The following is a 24,697-nucleotide window of genomic DNA, read 5'->3' on the forward strand; positions in this document are numbered from 1 at the left end:
CTGAATCCACTCATTGTGCTGCTAAGGGCCTGATGACATAGATTTCATTGCTGAGTGATATTGCTTTGTAAGTAAATACCACCACTTCTTTATCCATTTTTCACTTTCTGCGATGTTGAACTTGTACTGTAAACGAGGTTCTTGTAAACAGAGGCGTTCCAAACTTTGGGGTGGCTGTGTCTTTTTGATTTTAATTTCCCTAAGCTATAGGACCATAAGTGGAAGTGCCCTAGGCTCTGTTGCTTTGTTTTTTAGATGTTTCAGGAAACACCATACACTTCTCCCGAGTGTCTGTTGGCAATTTACATCCCGCCCATCAGCATAACAAGGCTCCCAGTTCTCCATGGCCTGTCCTGCCTTTCTGGATTTTACACTTTTTTCAGATGGCCCTTTTGACCGGGGGGAAGTGAGACTTCATTGTAGTGCAGATTTCCTTTGCAAGCTTGCTTGGTTGGCCAAAAAGGGCGTATGCGTTTTTTCCTGAATATATTCAGGAAAAAATGCATACGCCCTTTTTGGCCAAGTTCATCATTGTGGACGCTCTGCCTCTTTTCCTATGCTTTCAATGCAATTCCAGTCTACCTCCTGAAATCGGTTTCCTGCAATTCTGCCCCGCTTTCAAGTCCTCTTGGCAGCCTTACTTCAGTATATTTTTGGACGATAGCTGTCATTTATAACTCTGCATGTTTGTGCATTACAGTGCCCCTGAGCTCCTTTCTTCAACTCGCTTTCTTGTGACCTGGCCGCAACACCGCAGGATGGCTTCAGGCCCTAATCTGGTTCCGGCATGGCACGCTGAGCCTTTGGTTAATTCCTCTTCCTGGTGGGAAATGAGAGTTAAATTTGCCCGTCCAGACACCTCCAGCTAGTCTCTCATTGGTTCTCCCTATTCCTGTTCATCTTCCGCAGAAATTGCAAACTGGGCCAAACAGGAGGTTAAAGGGACTGACTCTCCAAGTCGGGAGAGTGTTAGTAAAGCGTCTGGAATGTTGCACCCGAGTACCAGGGTACGAAAACTGAGACATATTTGAACACGTCTCCCGATCACATGGTTGATCATACTCTGGGTTCCACATGCATGTTTTAGCTGAAGGAAGAATACCTTAAACCTGGGTAGTTGAAACCCTTGGAATGGGTACCATGCAATATGACTTCAAAGGGTCTTCATTTGCTCACCGAACCTCTCCAATCCTATCACTGCTGCGTTTATGCCCCTGTACACATGCTTGATTCTCTTCCGGAGACATAGCAATCCATAGGTTTTAAGATATTACTAGTCAGGTACATTCTTAGGCGTTTAATATGCGGTGTTGAGTCCATTTTGTTGAGCAAGTAGTAGCTCTTGTCTATTCCATATTTGGCTTAAGGAACTTTATCTGTGCTCATTTCAATCTCTGGTTTTATGCAGCACCCCAACTCACCTTTCCCCTTAAGCAAGCATAAGTTGGTTTTCTAAATTTGAGACCCTGTTCTGTTCTGTAATTCAGTTCCTGTGTAACCAAGTTTGCATTCCGTTTATTAGTGATATCTTATGATGTTTCTTTTTCTGTGTGACTTATTTCAGTTAGAATCATCATACCTGAATCCACTCATTATGCTGCTACGGGCCTGATGACATAGATTTCATTGCTGAGTGATACTGCATTGTACGTAAGTACCACAAGTTCTTTATCCATTTTTCACTTTCTGTGATATTGAACTTGTATGGTAAACGAGGTTCTTGTAAACAGAGGCGTCCCAAACTTTGGGGTGGCTGTGTCTTTTTGATTTTAATTTCCCTAAGCTATAGGACCATAAGTGGAAGTGCCCTAGGCTCTGTTGCTTTGTTTCTTAGATGTTTCAGGAAACACCATACACTCCTCCGGAGTGTCTGTTGGCAATTTACATCCCGCCCATCAGCATAACAAGGCTCCCAGTTCTCCATGGCCTGTCCTGCCTTTCTGGATTTTACACTTTTTTCAGATGGCCCTTTTGACTGGGGGGAAGTGAGACTTCATTGTAGTGCAGATTTCCTTTGCAAGCTTGCTTGGTTGGCCAAAAAGGGCGTATGCGTTTTTTCCTGAATATATTCAGGAAAAAACGCATACGCCCTTTTTGGCCAAGTGCATCATTGTGGACGTTCTGCCTCTTTTCCTATGCTTTCAATGCAATTCCAGTCTACCTCCTGAAATCGGTTTCCTGCAATTCTGCCCCGCTTTCAAGTCCTCTTGGCAGCCTTACTTCAGTATATTTTTGGACGATCGCTGTCATTTATAACTCTGCAGGTTTGTGAATTACAGTGCCCCTGAGCTCCTTTCTTCAACTTGCTTTCTTGTGAGCTGGCCACAACACCGCAGGATGGCTTCAGGCCCTAATCTGGTTCCAGCACGGCACGCTGAGCCTTTGGTTAATTCCTCTTCCTGGTGGGAAATGAGAGTTAAATTTCCCCGTCCAGACACCTCCAGCTAGTCTCTCATTGGTTCTCCCTATTCCTGTTCATCTTCCGCAGAAATTGCAAACTGGGCCAAACAGGAGGTTAAAGGGACTGACTCTCCAAGTCGGGAGAGTGTTAGTAAAGCGTCTGGAATGTTGCACCCGAGTACCAGGGTATGAAAACTGAGACATATTTGAACACGTCTCCCGTTCACATGGTTGATCATACTCTGTGTTCCCCATGCATGTTTTAGCTGAAGGAAGAATACCTTAAACCTGGGTAGTTGAAACCCGTGGAATGGGTACCATGCAATATGACTTCAAAGGGTCTTCATTTGCTCACCGAACCTCTCCAATCCTATCACTGCTGCGTTTATGCCCCTGTACACACGCTTGATTCTCTTTCGGAGACATAGCAATCCATAGGTTTTAAGATACTTACTAGTCAGGTACATTCTTAGGCGTTTAATATGGGGTGTTGAGTCCATTTCTTTGAGCAAGGAGTAGCTCTTGTCTATTCCATATTTGGCTTAAGGAACTTTATCTGTGCTCATTTCAATCTCTGGTTTTATGCAGCACCCCAACTCACCTTTCCCCTTAAGCAAGCATATGTTGCTTTTCTAAATTTGAGACCCTGTTCTGTTTTGGAATTCAGTTCCTGTGTAGCCAAGTTTACATTCCGTGTATTAGTGATATCTTATGATGTTTCTTTTTCTGTGTGACTTATTTCAGTTAGAATCATCGTACCTGAATCCACTCATTATGCTGCTACGGGCCTGATGACATAGATTTCATTGCTGAGTGATACTGCATTGTACGTAAGTACCACAAGTTCTTTATCCATTTTTCAGTTTCTGTGATATTGAACTTGAACGGTAAATGAGGTTCTTGTAAACAGAGGCGTCCCAAACTTTGGGGTGGCTGTGTCTTTTTGATTTTAATTTCCCTAAGCTATAGGACCATAAGTGGAAGTGCCCTAGGCTCTGTTGCTTTGTTTCTTAGATGTTTCAGGAAACACCATACACTTCTCCCGAGTGTCTGTTGGCAATTTACATCCCGCCCATCAGCATAACAAGGCTCCCAGTTCTCCATGGCCTGTTCTGCCTTTCTGGATTTTACACTTTTTTCAGATGGCCCTTTTGACCGGGGGGAAGTGAGACTTCATTGTAGTGCAGATTTCCTTTGCAAGCTTGCTTGGTTGGCCAAAGAGGGCGTATGCGTTTTTTCCTGAATATATTCAGGAAAAAACGCATACGCCCTTTTTGGCCAAGTGCATCATTGTGGACGTTCTGCCTCTTTTCCTATGCTTTCAATGCAATTCCAGTCTACCTCCTGAAATCGGTTTCCTGCAATTCTGCCCCACTTTCAAGTCCTCTTGGCAGCCTTACTTCAGTATATTTTTGGACGATAGCTGTCATTTATAACTCTGCAGGTTTGTGCATTACAGTGCCCCTGAGCTACTTTCTTCAACTGGCTTTCTTGTGAGCTGGCCGCAACACCGCAGGATGGCTTCAGGCCCTAATCTGGTTCTGGCATGGCACGCTGAGCCTTTGGTTATTTCCTCTTCCTGGTGGGAAATGAGAGTTAATTTGCCCGTCCAGACACCTCCAGCTAGTCTCTCATTGGTTCTCGCTATTCCTGTTCATCTTCCGCAGAAATTGCAAACTGGGCCAAACAGGAGGTTAAAGGGACTGACTCTCCAAGTCGGGAGAGTGTTAGTAAAGCGTCTGGAATGTTGCACCCGAGTACCAGGGTACGAAAACTGAGACATATTTGAACACGTCTCCCGATCACATGGTTGATCATACTCTAGGTTCCACATGCATGTTTTAGCTGAAGGAAGAATACCTTAAACCTGGAGAGTTGAGACCCGTGGAATGGGTACCATGCAATATGACTTCAAAGGGTCTTCATTTGCTCACCGAACCTCTCCAATCCTATCACTGCTGCGTTTATGCCCCTGTACACATCCTTGATTCTCTTTTGGAGACATAGCAATCCATAGTTTTTAAGATACCTTCTAGTCAGGTACATTCTTAGGTGTTTAATATGCGGTGTTGAGTCCATTTCGTTGAGCAAGGAGTAGCTCTTGTCTATTCCATATTTGGCTTAAGGAACTTTATCTGTGCTCATTTCAATCTCTGTTTTTATGCAGCACCCCAACTCACCTTTCCCTTTAAGCAAGCATAATTTGGTTTTCTAAATTAGAGACCTTGTTCTGTTCTGTAATTCAGTTCCTGTGTAGCCAAGTTTACATTCCGTGTATTAGTGATATCTTATGATGTTTCTTTTTCTGTGTGACTTATTTCAGTTAGAATCATCGTACCTGAATCCACTCATTATGCTGCTACGGGCCTGATGACATAGATTTCATTGCTGAGTGATACTGCATTGTACGTAAGTACCACAAGTTCTTTATCCATTTTTCACTTTCTGTGATACTGAACTTGTACAGTAAATGAGGTTCTTGTAAACAGAGGCGTCCCAAACTTTGGGGTGGCTGTGTCTTTTTGATTTTAATTTCCCTAAGCTATAGGACCATAAGTGGAAGTGCCCTAGGCTCTGTTGCTTTGTTTTTTAGATGTTTCAGGAAACACCATACACTTCTCCCGAGTGTCTGTTGGCAATTTACATCCCGCCCTTCAGCAAAACAAGGCTCCCAGTTCTCTATGGCCTGTCCTGCCTTTCTGGATTTTACACTTTTTTCAGATGGCCCTTTTGACCGGGGGGAAGTGAGACTTCATTGTAGTGCAGATTTGCTTTGCAAGCTTGCTTGGTTGGCCAAAAAGAGCGTATGCGTTTTTTCCTGAATATATTCAAGAAAAAATGCATATGCACTTTTTGGCCAAGTGCATCATTGTGGACGCTCTGCCTCTTTTCCTATGCTTTCAATGCAATTCCAGTTTACCTCCTGAAATCGGTTTCCTGCAATTCTGCCCCACTTTCAAGTCCTCTTGGCAGCCTTACTTCAGTATATTTTTGGACGATAGCTGTCATTTATAACTCTGCAGGTTTGTGCATTACAGTGCCCCTGAGCTCCTTTCTTCAACTCGCTTTCTTGTGAGCTGGCCGCAACACCGCAGGATGGCTTCAGGCCCTAATCTGGTTCTGGCACGGCACGCTGAGCCTTTGGTTATTTCCTCTTCCTGGTGGGAAATGAGAGTTAAATTTTCCCGTCCAGACACCTCCAGCTAGTCTCTCATTGGTTCTCGCTATTCCTGTTCATCTTCCGCAGAATTTGCAAACTGGGCCAAACAGGAGGTTAAAGGGACTGACTGTCCAAGTCGGGAGAGTGTTAGTAAAGTGTCTGGAATGTTGCACCCGAGAACCAGTGTACGAAAACTGAGACATATTTGAACACGTCTCCCGATCACATGGTTGATCATACTCTAGGTTCCACATGCATGTTTTAGCTGAAGGAAGAATACCTTAAACCTGGGTAGTTGAAACCCGTGAAATGGGTACCATGCAATATGACTTCAAAGGGTCTTCATTTGCTCACCGAACCTCTCCAATCCTATCACTGCTGCGTTTATGCCCCTGTACACATGCTTGATTCTCTTTTGGCGACATAGCAATCCATAGGTTTTAAGATACTTACTAGTCAGGTACATTCTTAGGTGTTTAATATGCGGTGTTGAGTCCATTTCGTTGAGCAAGGAGTAGCTCTTGTCTATTCCATATTTGGCTTAAGGAACTTTATCTGTGCTCATTTCAATCTCTGGTTTTATGCAGCACCCCAACTCACCTTTCCCCTTAAGCAAGCATAAGTTGGTTTTCTAAATTTGAGACCCTGTTCTGTTCTGTAATTCAGTTCCTGTGTAGCCAAGTTTACATTCCGTGTATTACTGATACCTTATGATGTTTCTTTTTCTGTGTGACTTATTTGATTTAGAATCATCATACCTGAATCCACTCATTGTGCTGCTAAGGGCCTGATGACATAGATTTCATTGCTGAGTGATATTGCTTTGTAAGTAAATACCACAACTTCTTTATCCATTTTTCACTTTCTGCGATGTTGAACTTGTACTGTAAACGAGGTTCTTGTAAACAGAGCCATCCCAAACTTTGGGGTGGCTGTGTCTTTTTGATTTTAATTTCCCTAAGCTATAGGACCATAAGTGGAAGTGCCCTAGGCTCTGTTGCTTTGTTTTTTAGATGTTTCAGGAAACACCGTACACTTCTCCCGAGTGTCTGTTGGCAATTTACATCCCGCCCATCAGCATAACAAGGCTCCCAGTTCTCCATGGCCTGTCCTGCCTTTCTGGATTTTACACTTTTTTCAGATGGCCCTTTTGACCGGGGGGAAGTGAGACTTCATTGTAGTGCAGATTTCCTTTGCAAGCTTGCTTGGTTGGCCAAAAAGGGCGTATTCGTTTTTTCCTGAATATATTCAGGAAAAAACACATACGCCCTTTTTGGCCAAGTGCATCATTGTGGACGTTCTGCCTCTTTTCCTATGCTTTCAATGCAATTCCAGTCTACCTTCTGAAATCGGTTTCCTGCAATTCTGCCCCGCTTTCAAGTCCTCTTGGCAGCCTTACTTCAGTATATTTTTGGACGATAGCTGTCATTTATAACTCTGCAGGTTTGTGAATTACAGTGCCCCTGAGCTCCTTTCTTCAACTCGCTTTCTTGTGACCTGGCCGCAACACCGCAGGATGGCTTCAGGCCCTAATCTGGTTCCGGCACGGCACGCTGAGCCTTTGGTTAATTCCTCTTCCTGGTGGGAAATGAGAGTTAAATTCGCCCGTCCAGACACCTCCAGCTAGTCTCTCATTGGTTCTCGCTATTCCTGTTCATCTTCCGCAGAAATTGCAAACTGGGCCAAACAGGAGGTTAAAGGCACTGACTCTCCAAGTCGGGAGAGTGTTAGTAAAACGTCTGGAATGTTGCACCCGAGTACCAGCGTACGAAAACTCAGACATATTTGAACACGTCTCCCGATCACATGGTTGAGCATACTCTAGGATCCACATGCATGTTTTAGCTGAAGGAAGAATACCTTCAACCTGGACAGTGAGACCCGTGTAATGGGTACCATGCAATATGACTTCAAAGGGTCTTCATTTGCTCACCGAACCTCTCCAATCCTATCACTGCTGCGTTTATGCCCCTGTACACATGCTTGATTCTCTTCCGGAGACATAGCAATCCATAGGTTTTAAGATATTACTAGTCAGGTACATTCTTAGGCGTTTAATATGCGGTGTTGAGTCCATTTTGTTGAGCAAGTAGTAGCTCTTGTCTATTCCATATTTGGCTTAAGGAACTTTATCTGTGCTCATTTCAATCTCTGGTTTTATGCAGCACCCCAACTCACCTTTCCCCTTAAGCAAGCATAAGTTGGTTTTCTAAATTTGAGACCCTGTTCTGTTCTGTAATTCAGTTCCTGTGTAGCCAAGTTTACATTCCGTTTATTAGTGATATCTTATGATGTTTCTTTTTCTGTGTGACTTATTTCAGTTAGAATCATCATACCTGAATCCACTCATTATGCTGCTACGGGCCTGATGACATAGATTTCATTGCTGAGTGATACTGCATTGTACGTAAGTACCACAAGTTCTTTATCCATTTTTCACTTTCTGTGATACTGAACTTGTACGGTAAACGAGGTTCTTGTAAACAGAGGCATCCCAAACTTTGGGGTGGCTGTGTCTTTTTGATTTTAATTTCCCTAAGCTATAGGACCATAAGTGGAAATGCCCTAGGCTCTGTTGCTTTGTTTCTTAGATGTTTCAGGAAACACCATACACTCCTCCGGAGTGTCTGTTGGCAATTTACATCCCGCCCATCAGCATAACAAGGCTCCCAGTTCTCCATGGCCTGTCCTGCCTTTCTGGATTTTACACTTTTTTCAGATGGCCCTTTTGACTGGGGGGAAGTGAGACTTCATTGTAGTGCAGATTTCCTTTGCAAGCTTGCTTGGTTGGCCAAAAAGGGCGTATGCGTTTTTTCCTGAATATATTCAGGAAAAAACGCATACGCCCTTTTTGGCCAAGTGCATCATTGTGGACGTTCTGCCTCTTTTCCTATGCTTTCAATGCAATTCCAGTCTACCTCCTGAAATCGGTTTCCTGCAATTCTGCCCCGCTTTCAAGTCCTCTTGGCAGCCTTACTTCAGTATATTTTTGGACGATAGCTGTCATTTATAACTCTGCAGGTTTGTGAATTACAGTGCCCCTGAGCTCCTTTCTTCAACTTGCTTTCTTGTGAGCTGGCCACAACACCGCAGGATGGCTTCAGGCCCTAATCTGGTTCCAGCACGGCACGCTGAGCCTTTGGTTAATTCCTCTTCCTGGTGGGAAATGAGAGTTAAATTTCCCCGTCCAGACACCTCCAGCTAGTCTCTCATTGGTTCTCCCTATTCCTGTTCATCTTCCGCAGAAATTGCAAACTGGGCCAAACAGGAGGTTAAAGGGACTGACTCTCCAAGTCGGGAGAGTGTTAGTAAAGCGTCTGGAATGTTGCACCCGAGTACCAGGGTATGAAAACTGAGACATATTTGAACACGTCTCCCGTTCACATGGTTGATCATACTCTGTGTTCCCCATGCATGTTTTAGCTGAAGGAAGAATACCTTAAACCTGGGTAGTTGAAACCCGTGGAATGGGTACCATGCAATATGACTTCAAAGGGTCTTCATTTGCTCACCGAACCTCTCCAATCCTATCACTGCTGCGTTTATGCCCCTGTACACACGCTTGATTCTCTTTTGGAGACATAGCAATCCATAGGTTTTAAGATACTTACTAGTCAGGTACATTCTTAGGCGTTTAATATGGGGTGTTGAGTCCATTTCGTTGAGCAAGGAGTAGCTCTTGTCTATTCCATATTTGGCTTAAGGAACTTTATCTGTGCTCATTTCAATCTCTGGTTTTATGCAGCACCCCAACTCACCTTTCCCCTTAAGCAAGCATATGTTGCTTTTCTAAATTTGAGACCCTGTTCTGTTTTGGAATTCAGTTCCTGTGTAGCCAAGTTTACATTCCGTGTATTAGTGATATCTTATGATGTTTCTTTTTCTGTGTGACTTATTTCAGTTAGAATCATCGTACCTGAATCCACTCATTATGCTGCTACGGGCCTGATGACATAGATTTCATTGCTGAGTGATACTGCATTGTACGTAAGTACCACAAGTTCTTTATCCATTTTTCAGTTTCTGTGATATTGAACTTGAACGGTAAACGAGGTTCTTGTAAACAGAGGCGTCCCAAACTTTGGGGTGGCTGTGTCTTTTTGATTTTAATTTCCCTAAGCTATAGGACCATAAGTGGAAGTGCCCTAGGCTCTGTTGCTTTGTTTCTTAGATGTTTCAGGAAACACCATACACTTCTCCCGAGTGTCTGTTGGCAATTTACATCCCGCCCATCAGCATAACAAGGCTCCCAGTTCTCCATGGCCTGTCCTGACTTTCTGGATTTTACACTTTTTTCAGATGGCCCTTTTGACCGGGGGGAAGTGAGACTTCATTGTAGTGCAGATTTCCTTTGCAAGCTTGCTTGGTTGGCCAAAAAGGGCGTATGCGTTTTTTCCTGAATATATTCAGGAAAAAACGCATACGCCCTTTTTGGCCAAGTGCATCATTGTGGACGTTCTGCCTCTTTTCCTATGCTTTCAATGCAATTCCAGTCTACCTCCTGAAATCGGTTTCCTGCAATTCTGCCCCGCTTTCAAGTCCTCTTGGCAGCCTTACTTCAGTATATTTTTGGACGATAGCTGTCATTTATAACTCTGCAGGTTTGTGCATTACAGTGCCCATGAGCTACTTTCTTCAACTGGCTTTCTTGTGAGCTGTCCGCAACACCGCAGGATGGCTTCAGGCCCTAATCTGGTTCTGGCACGGCACGCTGAGCCTTTGGTTATTTACTCTTCCTGGTGGGAAATGAGAATTAAATTTGCCCGTCCAGACACCTCCAGCTAGTCTCTCATTGGTTCTCCCTATTCCTGTTCATCTTCCGCAGAAATTGCAAACTGGGCCAAACAGGAGGTTAAAGGCGCTGACTCTCCAAGTGGGGAGAGTGTTAGTAAAGCTTCTGGAATGTTGCACCCGAGTACCAGGGGAGGAAACCTGAGACATATTTGAACACGTCTCCCATTCACACAGTTGATCATACTCTGGGTTCCACATGCATGATTTAGCTGAAGGAAGAATACCTTAAACCTGGATAGTTGAGACCCGTGGAATGGGTACCATGCAATATGACTTCAAAGGGTCTTCATTTGCTCACCGAACCTCTCCAATCCTATCACTGCTGCGTTTATGCCCCTGTACGCATGCTTGATTCTCTATTGGAGACATAGCAATCCATAGGTTTTAAGATACTTACTAGTCAGGTACATTCTTAGGCGTTTAATATGGGGTGTTGAGTCCATTTCGTTGAGCAAGGAGTAGCTCTTGTCTATTCCATATTTGGCTTAAGGAACTTTATCTGTGCTCATTTCAATCTCTGGTTTTATGCAGCACCCCAACTCACCTTTCCCCTTAAGCAAGCATAAGTTGGTTTTCTAAATTTGAGACCCTGTTCTGTTTTGGAATTCAGTTCCTGTGTAGCCAAGTTTACATTCCGTGTATTAGTGATATCTTATGATGTTTCTTTTTCTGTGTGACTTATTTCAGTTAGAATCATCGTACCTGAATCCACTCATTATGCTGCTACGGGCCTGATGACATAGATTTCATTGCTGAGTGATACTGCATTGTACGTAAGTACCACAAGTTCTTTATCCATTTTTCACTTTCTGTGATGTTGAACTTGTACGGTAAACGAGGTTCTTGTAAACAGAGGCGTCCCAAACTTTGGGGTGGCTGTGTCTTTTTGATTTTAATTTCCCTAAGCTATAGGACCATAAGTGGAAGTGCCCTAGGCTCTGTTGCTGTGTTTTTTAGATGTTTCAGGAAACACCATACACTTCTCCCGAGTGTCTGTTGGCAATTTACATCCCGCCCATCAGCATAACAAGGCTCCCAGTTCTCCATGGCCTGTCCTGCCTTTCTGGATTTTACACTTTTTTCAGATGGCCCTTTTGACCGGGGGGAAGTGAGACTTCATTGTAGTGCAGATTTCCTTTGCAAGCTTGCTTGGTTGGCCAAAAAGGGCGTATGCGTTTTTTCCTGAATATATTCAGGAAAAAACGCATACGCCCTTTTTGGCCAGGTGCATCATTGTGGACGTTCTGCCTGTTTTCCTATGCTTTCAATGCAATTCCAGTCTACCTCCTGAAATCGGTTTCCTGCAATTCTGCCCCGCTTTCAAGTCCTCTTGGCAGCCTTACTTCAGTATATTTTTGGACGAGAGCTGTCATTTATAACTCTGCAGGTTTGTGAATTACAGTGCCCCTGAGCTCCTTTCTTCAACTCGCTTTCTTGTGAGCTGGCCGCAACACCGCAGGATGGCTTCAGGCCCTAATCTGGTTCCGGCACGGCACGCTGAGCCTTTGGTTAATTCCTCTTCCTGGTGGGAAATGAGAGTTAAATTTGCCCGTCCAGACACCTCTAGCTAGTCTCTCATTGGTTCTCGCTATTCCTGTTCATCTTGCGCAGAAATTGCCAACTGGGCCAAACAGGAGGTTAAGGGCACTGACTCTCCAAGTCGGGAGAGTGTTAGTAAAGCGTCTGGAATGTTGCACCCGAGTAACAGGGTACGAAAACTGAGACATATTTGAACACGTATCCCGATCACATGGTTGATCATACTCTAGGTTCCACATGCATGTTTTAGCTGAAGGAAGAATACCTTAAACCTGGGTAGTTGAAACCCGTGGAATGGGTACTATGCAATATGACTTCAAAGGGTCTTCATTTGCTCACCGAACCTCTCCAATCCTATCACTGCTGCGTTTATGCCCCTGTACACACGCTTGATTCTCTTTCAGAGACATAGCAATCCATAGGTTTTAAGATACTTACTAGTCAGGTACATTCTTAGGCATTTAATATGGGGTGTTGAGTCCATTTCGTTGAGCAAGGAGTAGCTCTTGTCTATTCCATATTTGGCTTAAGGAACTTTATCTGTGCTCATTTCAATCTCTGGTTTTATGCAGTACCCCAACTCACCTTTCCCCTTAAGCAAGCATAAGTTCGTTTTCTAAATTTGAGACCCTGTTCTGTTCTGTAATTCAGTTCCTGTGTAGCCAAGTTTACATTCCGTGTATTACTGATATCTTATGATGTTTCTTTTTCTGTGTGACTTATTTCAGTTAGAATCATCATACCTGAATCCACTCATTGTGCTGCTAAGTGCCTGATGACATAGATTTCATTGCTGAGTGATATTGCTTTGTAAGTAAATACCACAACTTCTTTATCCATTTTTCACTTTCTGCGATGTTGAACTTGTACGGTAAACGCGGTTCTTGTAAACAGAGCCGTTCCAAACATTGGGGTGGCTGTGTCTTTTTGATTTTAATTTCCCTAAGCTATAGGACCATAAGTGGAAGTGCCCTAGGCTCTGTTGCTTTTTTTTTTAGATGTTTCAGGAAACACCATACATTTCTCCCGAGTGTCTGTTTGCAATTTACATCCCGCCCATCAGCATAACAAGGCTCCCAGTTCTCCATGGCCTGTCCTGCCTTTCTGGAGTTTACACTTTTTTCAGATGGCCCTTTTGACCGGGGGGAAGTGAGACTTCATTGTAGTGCAGATTTCCTTTGCAAGCTTGCTTGGTTGGCCAAAAAGGGCGTATGCGTTTTTTCCTGAATATATTCAGGAAAAAACGCATACGCCCTTTTTGGCCAAGTGCATCATTGTGGACGTTCTGCCTCTTTTCCTATGCTTTCAATGCAATTCCACTCTACCTCCTGAAATCGGTTTCCTGCAATTCTGCCCCGCTTTCAAGTCCTCTTGGCAGCCTCACTTCAGTATATTTTTGGACGATAGCTGTCATTTATAACTCTGCAGGTTTGTGAATTACAGTGCCCCTGAGCTCCTTTCTTCAACTCGCTTTCTTGTGAGCTGGCCGCAACACCGCAGGATGGCTTCAGGCCCTAATCTGGTTCCGGCACGGCACGCTGAGCCTTTGGTTATTTCCTCTTCCTGGTGGGAAATGAGAGTTAAATTTGCCCGTCCAGACACCTCCAGCTAGTCTCTCATTGGTTCTCCCTATTCCTGTTCATCTTCCGCAGAAATTGCAAACTGGGCCAAACAGGAGGTTAAAGGCACTGGCTCTCCAAGTGGGGAGAGTGTTAGTAAAGCTTCTGGAATGTTGCACCTGAGTACCAGGGGAAGAAAACTGAGACATAGTTGAACACGTCTCCCGTTCACACGGTTGAACATACTCTGGGTTCCACATGCATGTTTTAGCTGAAGGAAGAATACCTTAAACCTGGAGAGTTGAGACCCGTGGAATGGGTACCATGCAATATGACTTCAAAGGGTCTTCATTTGCTCACCGAACCTCTCCAATCCTATCACTGCTGCGTTTATGCCCCTGTACACAAGCTTGATTCTCTTTTGGAGACGTAGCAATCCATAGGTTTTAAGATACTTACTAGTCAGGTACATTCTTAGGCGTTTAATATGGGGTGTTGAGTCCATTTCGTTGAGCAAGGAGTAGCTCTTGTCTATTCCATATTTGGCTTAAGGAACTTTATCTGTGCTCATTTCAATCTCTGGTTTTATGCAGCACCCCAACTCACCTTTCCCCTTAAGCAAGCATAAGTTGGTTTTCTAAATTTGAGACCCTGTTCTGTTTTGGAATTCAGTTCCTGTGTAGCCAAGTTTACATTGCATGTATTAGTGATATCTTATGATGTTTCTTTTTCTGTGTGACTTATTTCAGTTAGAATCATCGTACCTGAATCCACTCATTATGCTGCTATGGGCCTGATGACATAGATTTCATTGCTGAGTGATACTGCATTGTACGTAAGTACCACAAGTTCTTTATCCATTTTTCAATTTCTGTGATACTGAACTTGTACGGTAAACGAGGTTCTTGTAAACAGAGGCGTCCCAAACTTTGGGGTGCTGTGTCTTTTTGATTTTAATTTCCCTAAGCTATAGGACCATAAGTGGAAGTGCCCTAGGCTGTGTTGCTTTGTTTTTCAGATGTTTCAGGAAACACCATACACTTCTCCCTAGTGTCTGTTGGCAATTTACATCCCGCCCATCAGAATAACAAGGCTTCCAGTTCTCCATGGCCTGTCCTGCCTTTCTGGATTTTACACTTTTTTCAGATGGCCCTTTTGACCGGGGGGAAGTGAGACTTCATTGTAGTGCAGATTTCCTTTGCAAGCTTGCTTGGTTGGCCAAAAAGGGCGTATGCGATTTTTCCTGAATATATTCAGGAAAAAACGCATACGCCCTTTTTGGCCAAGTGCATCATTGTGGACGTTCTGCCTCTTTTCCTATGCTTTCAATGCAATTCCAGTCTACCTTCTGAAATCGGTTTCCTGCAATTCTGCCCCGCTTTCAAGTCCTCTTGGCAGCCTTACTTCAGTATATTTTTGGACGATAGCTGTCATTTATAACTCTGCAGGTTTGTGAATTACAGTGCCCCTGAGCTCCTTTCTTCAACTCGCTTTCTTGTGAGCTGGCCGCAACACCGCAGGATGGCTTCAGGCCCTAATCGGGTTCCGGCACGGCACGCTGAGCCTTTGGTTAATTCCTCTTCCTGGTGGGAAATGAGAGTTAAATTTGCCCGTTCAGACACGTCCAGCTAGTCTCTCATTGGTTCTCCCTATTCCTGTTCATTTTCCGCAGTAATTGCAAACTGGGCCAAACAGGATGTTAAAGGCACTGACTCTCCAAGTGGGGAGAGTGTTAGTAAAGCATCTGGAATGTTGCACCCGAGTACCAGGGTACGAAAACTGAGACATATTTGAACACGTCTCCCAATCACATGGTTGATCATACTCTAGGTTCCACATGCATGTTTTAGCTGAAGGAAGAATACCTTAAACCTGGGTAGTTGAAACCCGTGGAATGGGTACCATAAAATATGACTTCAAAGGGTCTTCATTTGCTCACCGAACCTCTCCAATCCTATCACTGCTGCGTTTATGCCCCTGTACACATGCTTGATTCTCTTTCGGAGACATAGCAATCCATAGGTTTTAAGATACTTACTAGTCAGGTACATTCTTAGGCGTTTAATATGTGGTGTTGAGTCCATTTCATTGAGCAAGGAGTAGCTCTTGTCTATTCCATATTTGGCTTAAGGAACTTTATCTGTGCTCATTTCAATCTCCGGTTTTATGCAGCACCCCAACTCACCTTTCCCCTTAAGCAAGCATAAGTTGGTTTTCTAAATTTGAGACCCTGTTCTGTTCTGTAATTCAGTTCCTGTGTAGCCAAGTTTACATTCCGTGTATTACTGATATCTTATGATGTTTCTTTTTCTGTGTGACTTATTTCAGTTAGAATCATCATACCTGAATCCACTCATTGTGCTGCTAAGGGCCTGATGACATAGATTTCATTGCTGAGTGATACTGCATTGTACGTAAGTACCACAAGTTCTTTATCCATTTTTCACTTTCTGTGATGTTGAACTTGTACGGTAAACGAGGTTCTTGTAAACAGAGGCGTCCCAAACTTTGGGGTGGCTGTGTCTTTTTGATTTTAATTTTCCTAAGCTATAGGACCATAAGTGGAAGTGCCCTAGGCTGTGTTGCTGTGTTTTTTAGATGTTTCAGGAAACACCATACACTTCTCCCGAGTGTCTGTTGGCAATTTACATCCCGCCCATCAGCATAACAAGGCTCCCAGTTCTCCATGGCCTGTCCTGCCTTTCTGGATTTTACACTTTTATCAGATGGCCCTTTTGACCGGGGGGAAGTGAGACTTCATTGTAGTGCAGATTTCCTTTGCAAGCTTGCTTGGTTGGCCAAAAAGGGCGTATGCGTTTTTTCCTGAATATATTCAGGAAAAAACGCATACGCCCTTTTTGGCCAAGTGCATCATTGTGGACGTTCTGCCTCTTTTCCTATGCTTTCAATGCAATTCCAGTCTACCTCCTGAAATCGGTTTCCTGCAATTCTGCCCCGCTTTCAAGTCCTCTTGGCAGCCTTACTTCAGTATATTTTTGGACGATAGCTGTCATTTATAACTCTGCAGGTTTGTGAATTACAGTGCCCCTGAGCTCCTTTCTTCAACTCACTTTCTTGTGAGCTGGCCGCAACACCGCAGGATGGCTTCAGGCCCTAATCTGGTTCCGGCACGGCATGCTGAGCCTTTGGTTAATTCCTCTTCCTGGTGGGAAATGAGAGTTAAATTTGTCCGTTCAGACACGTCCAGCTAGTCTCTCATTGGTTCTCCCTATTCCTGTTCATCTTCCGCAGAAATTGCAAACTGGGCCAAACAGGAGGTTAAAGGCGCTGACTCTCCAAGTGGGGAGAGTGTTAGTAAAGCGTCTGGAATGTTGCACCCGAGTACCAGGGGAGGAAAACTGAGACATATTTGAACACGTCTCCCGTTCCCACGGTTGATCATACTCTGGGTTCCACATGCATGTTTTAGCTGAAGGAAGAATACCTTAAACCTGGAGAGTTGAGACCCGTGGAATGGGTACCATGCAATATGACTTCAAAGGGTCTTCATTTGCTCACCGAACCTCTCCAATCCTATCACTGCTGCGTTTATGCCACTGTACACACGCTTGATTCTCTTTTGGAGACATAGCAATCCATAGGTTTTAAGATACTTACTAGTCAGGTACATTCTTAGGCGTTTAATATGCGGTGTTGAGTCCATTTCGTTGAGCAAGGAGTAGCTCTTGTCTATTCCATATTTGGCTTAAGGAACTTTATCTGTGCTCATTTCAATCTCTGGTTTTATGCAGCACCCCAACTCACCTTTACCCTTAAGCAAGCATAAGTTGGTTTTCTAAATTTGAGACCCTGTTCTGTTCTGTAATTCAGTTCCTGTGTAGCCAAGTTTACATTCCGTGTATTACTGATATCTTATGATGTTTCTTTTTCTGTGTGACTTATTTCAGTTAGAATCATCGTACCTGAATCCACTCATTGTGCTGCTAAGGGCCTGATGACATAGATTTCATTGCTGAGTGATATTGCTTTGTAAGTAAATACCACAACTTCTTTATCCATTTTTCACTTTCTGTGATGTTGAACTTGTACTGTAAACGAGGTTCTTGTAAACAGAGCAGTCCCAAACTTTGGGGTGGCTGTGTCTTTTTGATTTTAATTTCCCTAAGCTATAGGACCATAAGTGGAAGTGCCCTAGGCTCTGTTGCTTTGTTTTTTAGATGTTTCAGGAAGCACCATACACTTCTCCCGAGTGTCTGTTGGCAATTTACATCCCTCCCATCAGCATAACAAGGCTCCCAGTTCTCCATGGCCTGTCCTGCCTTTCTGGATTTTACACTTTTTTCAGATGGCCCTTTGGACCGGGGGGAAGTGACACTTCATTGTAGTGCAGATTTCCTTTGCAAGCTTCCTTGGTTGGCCAAAAAGGGCGTATGCGTTTTTTCCTGAATATATTCAGGAAAAAACGCATACGCCCTTTTTGGCCAAGTGCATCATTGTGGACGTTCTGCCTCTTTTCCTATGCTTTCAATGCAATTCCAGTCTACCTCCTGAAATCGGTTTCTTGCAATTCTGCCCTGCTTTCAAGTCCTCTTGGTAGCCTTACTTCAGTATATTTTTGGACGATAGCTGTCATTTATAACTCTGCAGGTTTGTGAATTACAGTGCTCCTGAGCTCCTTTCTTCAACTCGCTTTCTTGTGACCAGGCCGCAACACCACAGGATGGCTTCAGGCCCTAATCTGGTTCCGGCACGGCACGCTGAGCCTTTGGTTAATTCCTCTTCCTGGTGGGAAATGAGAGTTAAATTTGCCCGTCCAGACACCTCCAGCTAGTCTCTCATTGGTTCTCGCTATTCCTGTTCATCTTCCGCAGAAATTGCAAACTGGGCCAAACAGGAGGTTAAAGGCGCTGACTCTCCAAGTGGGGAGAGTGTTAGTAAACCGTCTGGAATGTTGCACCCGAGTACCAGGGTACGAAAACTGAGACATATTTGAACACGTCTCCCGATCACATGGTTGATCATACTCTAGGTTCCACATGCATGTTTTAGCTGAAGGAAGAATACCTTAAACCTGGGTAGTTGAAACCCGTGGAATGGGTACCATGCAATATGACTTCAAAGGGTCTTCATTTGCTCACCGAACCTCTCCAATCCTATCACTGCTGCGTTTATGCCCCTGTACGCATGCTTGATTCGCTTTCGGAGACATAGGAATCCATAGGTTTTAAGATACTTACTAGTCAGGTACATTCTTAGGCGTTTAATATGGGGTGTTGAGTCCATTTCGTTGAGCAAGGAGTAGCTCTTGTCTATTCCATATTTGGCTTAAGGAACTTTATCTGTGCTCATTTCAATCTCTGGTTTTATGCAGCACCCCAACTCACCTTTCCCCTTAAGCAAGCATAAGTTGGTTTTCTAAATTTGAGACCCTGTTCTGTTTTGGAATTCAGTTCCTGTGTAGCCAAGTTTACATTCCGTGTATTAGTGATATCTTATGATGTTTCTTTTTCTGTGTGACTTATTTCAGGTAGAATCATCGTACCTGAATCCACTCATTATGCTGCTACGGGCCTGATGACATAGATTTCATTGCTGAGTGATACTGCATTGTACGTAAGTACCACAAGTTCTTTATCCATTTTTCACTTTCTGTGATATTGAACTTGTACGGTAAATGAGGTTCTTGTAAACAGAGGCGTCCCAAACTTTGGGGTGGCTGTGTCTTTTTGATTTTAATTTCCCTAAGCTATAGGACCATAAGTGGAAGTGCCCTAGGCTCTGTTGCTTTGTTTTTTAGATATTTCAGGAAACACCATACACTTCTCCCGAGTGTCTGTTGGCAATTTACATCCCGCCCATAAGCATAACAAGGCTCCCAGTTCTCCATGGCCTGTCCTGCCTTTCTGGATTTTACACTTTTTTCAGATGGCCCTTTTGACCGGGGGGAAGTGAGACTTCATTGTAGTGCAGATTTCCTTTGCAAGCTTGCTTGGTTGGCCAAAAAGGGCGTATGCGTTTTTTCCTGAATATATTCAGGAAAAAACGCATACGCCCTTTTTGGCCAAGTGCATCATTGTGGACGTTCTGCCTCTTTTCCTATGCTTTCAATGCAATTCCAGTCTACCTCCTGAAATCGGTTTCCTGCAATTCTGCCCCGCTTTCAAGTCCTCTTGGCAGCCTTACTTCAGTATATTTTTGGACGATAGCTGTCATTTATAACTCTGCAGGTTTGTGAATTTCAGTGCCCCTGAGCGCCTTTCTTCAACTCGCTTTCTTTAGAGCTGGCCGCAACACTGCAGGATGGCTTCAGGCCCTAATCTGGTTCCGGCACGGCACGCTGAGCCTTTGGTTATTTCCTCTTCCTGGTGGGAAATGAGAGTTAAATTTGCCCGTCCAGACACCTCCAGCTAGTCTCTCATTGGTTCTCCCTATTCCTGTTCATCTTCCGCAGAAATTGCAAACTGGGCCAAACAGGAGGTTAAAGGCGCTGACTCTCCAAGTGGGGAGAGTGTTAGTAAACCGTCTGGAATGTTGCACCCGAGTACCAGGGTACGAAAACTGAGACATATTTGAACACGTCTCCCGATCACATGGTTGATCATACTCTAGGTTACACATGCATGTTTTAGCTGAAGGAAGAATACCTTAAACCTGGGTAGTTGAAACCCGTGGAATGGGTACCATGCAATATGACTTCAAAGGGTCTTCATTTGCTCACCGAACCTCTCCAATCCTATCACTGCTGCGTTTATGCCCCTGTACACATGCTTGATTCGCTTTCGGAGACATAGCAATCCATAGGTTTTAAGATACTTACTAGTCAGGTACATTCTTAGGCGTTTAATATGGGGTGTTGAGTCCATTTCGTTGAGCAAGGAGTAGCTCTTGTCTATTCCATATTTGGCTTAAGGAACTTTATCTGTGCTCATTTCAATCTCTGGTTTTATGCAGCACCCCAACGCACCTTTCCCCTTAAGCAAGCATAAGTTGGTTTTCTAAATTTGAGACCCTGTTCTGTTTTGGAATTCAGTTCCTGTGTAGCCAAGTTTACATTCCGTGTATTAGTGATATCTTATGATGTTTCTTTTTCTGTGTGACTTATTTCAGGTAGAATCATCGTACCTGAATCCACTCATTATGCTGCTACGGGCCTGATGACATAGATTTCATTGCTGAGTGATACTGCATTGTACGTAAGTACCACAAGTTCTTTATCCATTTTTCAGTTTCTGTGATATTGAACTTGTACGGTAAACGAGGTTCTTGTAAACAGAGGCGTCCCAAACTTTGGGGTGGCTGTGTCTTTTTGATTTTAATTTCCCTAAGCTATAGGACCATAAGTGGAAGTGCCCTAGGCTCTGTTGCTTTGTTTTTTAGATATTTCAGGAAACACCATACACTTCTCCCGAGTGTCTGTTGGCAATTTACATCCCGCCCATAAGCATAACAAGGCTCCCAGTTCTCCATGGCCTGTCCTGACTTTCTGGATTTTACACTTTTTTCAGATGGCCCTTTTGACCGGGGGGAAGTGAGACTTCATTGTAGTGCAGATTTCCTTTGCAAGCTTGCTTGGTTGGCCAAAAAGGGCGTATGCGTTTTTTCCTGAATATATTCAGGAAAAAACGCATACGCCCTTTTTGGCCAAGTGCATCATTGTGGACGTTCTGCCTCTTTTCCTATGCTTTCAATGCAATTCCAGTCTACCTCCTGAAATCTGTTTCCTGCAATTCTGCCCCGCTTTCAAGTCCTCTTGGCAGCCTTACTTCAGTATATTTTTGGACGATAGCTGTCATTTATAACTCTGCAGGTTTGTGAATTACAGTGCCCCTGAGCGCCTTTCTTCAACTCGCTTTCTTTTGAGCTGGCCGCAACACTGCAGGATGGCTTCAGGCCCTAATCTGGTTCCGGCACGGCACGCTGAGCCTTTGGTTATTTCCTCTTCCTGGTGGGAAATGAGAGTTAAATTTGCCCGTCCAGACACCTCCAGCTAGTCTCTCATTGGTTCTCCCTATTCCTGTTCATCTTCCGCAGAAATTGCAAACTGGGCCAAACAGGAGGTTAAAGGCGCTGACTCTCCAAGTGGGGAGAGTGTTAGTAAAGCGTCTGGAATGTTGCACCCGAGTACCAGGGGAGGAAAACTGAGACATATTTGAACACGTCTCCCGTTCACACGGTTGATCATACTCTGGGTTCCACATGCATGTTTTAGCTGAAGGAAGAATACCTTAAACCTGGAGAGTTGAGACCCGTGGAATGGGTACCATGCAATATGACTTCAAAGGGTCTTCATTTGCTCACCGAACCTCTCCAATCCTATCACTGCTGCGTTTATGCCCCTGTACACACGCTTGATTCTCTTTTGGAGACATAGCAATCCATAGGTTTTAAGATACTTACTAGTCAGGTACATTCTTAGGCGTTTAATATGGGGTGTTGAGTCCATTTTGTTGAGCAAGGAGTAGCTCTTGTCTATTCCATATTTGGCTTAAGGAACTTTATCTGTGCTCATTTCAATCTCTGGTTTTATGCAGCACCCCAAGTCACCTTTCCCCTTAAGCAAGCATAAGTTGGTTTTCTAAATTTGAGACCCTGTTCTGTTCTGTAATTCAGTTCCTGTGTAGACAAGTTTACATTCCGTGTATTACTGATATCTTATGATGTTTCTTTTTCTGTGTGACTTATTTCAGTTAGAATCATCGTACCTGAATCCACTCATTATGCTGCTACGGGCCTGATGACATAGATTTCATTGCTGAGTGATACTGCATTGTACGTAAGTACCACAAGTTCTTTATCCATTTTTCACTTTCTGTGATATTGAACTTGTACGGTAAACGAGGTTCTTGTAAACAGAGGCGTCCCAAACTTTGGGGTGGCTGTGTCTTTTTGATTTTAATTTCCCTAAGCTATAGGACCATAAGTGGAAGTGCCCTAGGCTCTGTTGCTTTGTTTTTTAGATATTTCAGGAAACACCATACACTTCTCCCGAGTGTCTGTTGGCAATTTACATCCCGCCCATCAGCATAACAAGGCTCCCATTTCTCCATGGCCTGTCCTGACTTTCTGGATTTTACACTTTTTTCAGATGGCCCTTTGGACCGGGGGGAAGTGACACTTCATTGTAGTGCAGATTTCCTTTGCAAGCTTCCTTGGTTGGCCAAAAAGGGCGTATGCGTTTTTTCCTGAATATATTCAGGAAAAAACGCATACGCCCTTTTTCGCCAAGTGCATCATTGTGGACGTTCTGCCTCTTTTCCTATGCTTTCAATGCAATTCCAGTCTACCTCCTGAAATCGGTTTCTTGCAATTCTGCCCTGCTTTCAAGTCCTCTTGGCAGCCTTACTTCAGTATATTTTTGGACGATAGCTGTCATTTATAACTCTGCAGGTTTGTGAATTACAGTGCTCCTGAGCTCCTTTCTTCAACTCGCTTTCTTGTGACCAGGCCGCAACACCACAGGATGGCTTCAGGCCCTAATCTGGTTCCGGCACGGCACGCTGAGCCTTTGGTTAATTCCTCTTCCTGGTGGGAAATGAGAGTTAAATTTGCCCGTCCAGACACCTCCAGCTAGTCTCTCATTGGTTCTCGCTATTCCTGTTCATCTTCCGCAGAAATTGCAAACTGGGCCAAACAGGAGGTTAAAGGGACTGACTCTCCAAGTCGGGAGAGTGTTAGTAAAGCATCTGGAATGTTGCACCCGAGTACCAGGGTACTTAAACTGAGACATATTTGAACACGTCTCCCGATCACACGGTTGATCATACTCTAGGTTCCACATGCATGTTTTAGCTGAAGGAAGAATACCTTAAACCTGGGTAGTTGAAACCCGTGGAATGGGTACCATGCAATATGACTTCAAAGGGTTTTCATTTGCTCACCGAACCTCTCCAATCCTATCACTGCTGCGTTTATGCCCCTGTACACATGCTTGATTCGCTTTCGGAGACATAGCAATCCATAGGTTTTAAGATACTTACTAGTCAGGTACATTCTTAGGCGTTTAATATGGGGTGTTGAGTCCATTTCGTTGAGCAAGGAGTAGCTCTTGTCTATTCCATATTTGGCTTAAGGAACTTTATCTGTGCTCATTTCAATCTCTGGTTTTATGCAGCACCCCAACTCACCTTTCCCCTTAAGCAAGCATAAGTTGGTTTTCTAAATTTGAGACCCTGTTCTGTTTTGGAATTCAGTTCCTGTGTAGCCAAGTTTACATTCCGTGTATTAGTGATATCTTATGATGTTTCTTTTTCTGTGTGACTTATTTCAGGTAGAATCATCGTACCTGAATCCACTCATTATGCTGCTACGGGCCTGATGACATAGATTTCATTGCTGAGTGATACTGCATTGTACGTAAGTACCACAAGTTCTTTATCCATTTTTCACTTTCTGTGATATTGAACTTGTACGGTAAACGAGGTTCTTGTAAACAGAGGCGTCCCAAACTTTGGGGTGGCTGTGTCTTTTTGATTTTAATTTCCCTAAGCTATAGGACCATAAGTGGAAGTGCCCTAGGCTCTGTTGCTTTGTTTTTTAGATATTTCAGGAAACACCATACACTTCTCCCGAGTGTCTGTTGGCAATTTACATCCCACCCATCAGCATAACAAGGCTCCCAGTTCTCCATGGCCTGTCCTGACTTTCTGGATTTTACACTTTTTTCAGATGGCCCTTTTGACCGGGGGGAAGTGAGACTTCATTGTAGTGCAGATTTCCTTTGCAAGCTTGCTTGGTTGGCCAAAAAGGGCGTATGCGTTTTTTCCTGAATATATTCAGGAAAAAACGCATACGCCCTTTTTGGCCAAGTGCATCATTGTGGACGTTCTGCCTCTTTTCCTATGCTTTCAATGCAATTCCAGTCTACCTCCTGAAATCGGTTTCCTGCAATTCTGCCCCGCTTTCAAGTCCTCTTGGCAGCCTTACTTCAGTATATTTTTGGACGATAGCTGTCATTTATAACTCTGCAGGTTTGTGAATTACAGTGCCCCTGAGCGCCTTTCTTCAACTCGCTTTCTTTTGAGCTGGCCGCAACACTGCAGGATGGCTTCAGGCCCTAATCTGGTTCCGGCACGGCACGCTGAGCCTTTGGTTATTTCCTCTTCCTGGTGGGAAATGAGAGTTAAATTTGCCCGTCCAGACACCTCCAGCTAGTCTCTCATTGGTTCTCGCTATTCCTGTTCATCTTCCGCAGAAATTGCAAACTGGGCCAAACAGGAGGTTAAAGGCGCTGACTCTCCAAGTGGGGAGAGTGTTAGTAAAGCGTCTGGAATGTTGCACCCGAGTA

At 44.0% G+C, this 24,697-nt stretch overlaps 2 long non-coding RNA genes across 2 annotated transcripts in view; both read left to right on the forward strand.

Moving 5' to 3' along the window:
- The window catches only part of LOC137218069 (uncharacterized), a 177,066-nt gene that overhangs the window by 43,188 nt on the left and 109,181 nt on the right, over nt 1–24,697 (forward strand). The gene's annotated exons all lie outside the window — the stretch shown is intronic.
- LOC137218071 (uncharacterized) lies at nt 1,558–7,937 on the forward strand. The gene is made up of 3 exons (XR_010940433.1): nt 1,558–1,650; nt 6,308–6,385; nt 7,882–7,937. It is a non-coding gene; the product is annotated as an uncharacterized lncRNA (long non-coding RNA).

This window comes from Pseudorca crassidens, unplaced genomic scaffold (genome assembly GCF_039906515.1).
Source record: "Pseudorca crassidens isolate mPseCra1 unplaced genomic scaffold, mPseCra1.hap1 Scaffold_146, whole genome shotgun sequence".
Taxonomy (NCBI): Eukaryota; Metazoa; Chordata; class Mammalia; order Artiodactyla; family Delphinidae; genus Pseudorca; species Pseudorca crassidens.